Source organism: Amphimedon queenslandica, unplaced genomic scaffold, assembly GCF_000090795.2.
Source record: "Amphimedon queenslandica unplaced genomic scaffold, v1.1 AMPQUscaffold_13229, whole genome shotgun sequence".
Classification (NCBI taxonomy): Eukaryota; Metazoa; Porifera; class Demospongiae; order Haplosclerida; family Niphatidae; genus Amphimedon; species Amphimedon queenslandica.
The window spans coordinates 1-1,245 of NW_003546535.1; the positions used below are offsets into that span (position 1 = coordinate 1).

Here is a 1,245-nt window from a genome sequence, read left to right on the forward strand (position 1 = left end):
ACAGGCTTCGCCTGTATACTATACTGGGGCTTCGCCCCAGTATACTACCTTGTAACAATATAGAAATTAAGTACTATAGATACTACAATCAGTGGGGTTGAGGCAGTAGGATCGTGGTGGGGCAGAATGTGGACGTGGTACTGGTTCGAATCCAGCTCAGGGCAGGGCAAATTGCTTTTTTTTTTACTTTCAAAAATTTAATTTTTTACCTTTTCTACTTAGCCTTCTCCCCTAGTTATGTTAGTCCCCTAGTTAGCTATTGTTTTTTTGGACTTAGCTATTGTTTTTAGGGTTTAGGGCATAGATACTATACACCGAACGGGATTGGAAACTGATCACGTGAGCGCTTTGGGTGGTGTCATAGGCTGTTAACCGGGAATAGGCGGGGCGGCGAACAGCGCAATTACAACAAGATAAGTAGAGATCGGCGCGCACTACACAGTCTACACTACAGGATGGCGGCTGCAGCGACTTTAAATTCTCTGTCTATTAAAGAGAAAGAGAACCTCGAACAGCAAAGTAAGCATTGTTATTATTTACCTTAGTTTACTTTATTTGAAGGAAGTTATAAGCTGTTATTGGATGCAACCTTGACTGTATTGAAAGATGATGAGTTTGATCTGCCAAGTGAGAAAGCTGTGAAAGCTAGGCTGTGTGCTTAAAGTTCTTTCAGATGGAAGAGTAATAATGCCCGAATCTCTCAATGTATTATAAGCTTTTGACGACTGGTGATGGAGGTAAAGGCACCACCTTATCATTAATGGGTGCCAGCGAAAGCCTTTACTCCCTCTTGACAGATTTGTCAGCTGTTGCTGCCAAAAGATGCTTCTGAAAGAGTCAGGATCTGATGATGCCATGATATTTGGACCCTCTTCTTTCATGATGTCAGCAAGATCTGATGAAGTGCAGTCATCTAAGACAACTCCCTGATGTTGAATTAAAGCAGAAATCTTGACATTTAAACGCTTGATCTTCATCTGCAAGCTGTTATTTTTCTTCTGAAGTGTAGCTGCTTTAGCTTTTACTTCATCAGGTGATAAAAACTGCCAATTTGTATATTTTGAAGTATTAGCAGTAGTTGATAGTGAACGCTTTAAAGCTCGATTTGATAATACTTGTAATGTAATCCTATTAAATAATTCATAATAATGTATTACAAAAATATGCAAAACTATTTACCTATATTCAGTGCAATGTCTACAACGTTCAGAGCCCTTACAAATAAAAATCTCACATTTAGTGTGT

The 1,245-nt window shown here is 39.1% G+C and overlaps 1 long non-coding RNA gene across 1 annotated transcript; it reads right to left on the minus strand.

Annotated features, from left to right (window-relative positions):
• Positions 1-201: 201 nt before the first annotated feature.
• Positions 202-1,239, minus strand: LOC109584219 (uncharacterized). The gene is made up of 3 exons (XR_002185912.1): positions 1,180-1,239; positions 541-1,128; positions 202-486 (listed from the first exon to the last, which is right to left on the minus strand). It is a non-coding gene; the product is annotated as an uncharacterized LOC109584219 (long non-coding RNA).
• Positions 1,240-1,245: the final 6 nt, after the last annotated feature.